Raw genomic sequence first — 317 nt, 5'->3', positions numbered from 1 at the left:
TTAGGATTTTTGGCTCCAATGTGCATTACCTTGCATTTGGGCACATTGAACCCCATTTGCCATGTTGACGTCCACTTGTCCATCCTTGACAGATCCCTTTGGAGTGCCTCACAATCCTTCCTGGTTTTCACCACCCTGAACAACTTCGTATCATCCACAAATTTAGCCACTTCACTGCTTACTCCCAACTCCAAATCATTAATGAACAAGTTAAAAAGCAGTGGACCAAGTACTGATCCCTGCGCTACCCCACTGCTTACCACCCTCCACTGAGAAGATTGCCCATTTATACTCACTCTCTGTTTTCTATTAATTAG

The sequence above is a fragment of the Gekko japonicus genome, unplaced genomic scaffold (genome assembly GCF_001447785.1).
Source record: "Gekko japonicus isolate JY-2015 unplaced genomic scaffold, Gekko_japonicus_V1.1 scaffold178, whole genome shotgun sequence".
Taxonomy (NCBI): Eukaryota; Metazoa; Chordata; class Lepidosauria; order Squamata; family Gekkonidae; genus Gekko; species Gekko japonicus.
This window is presented reverse-complemented; position numbering follows the sequence as displayed.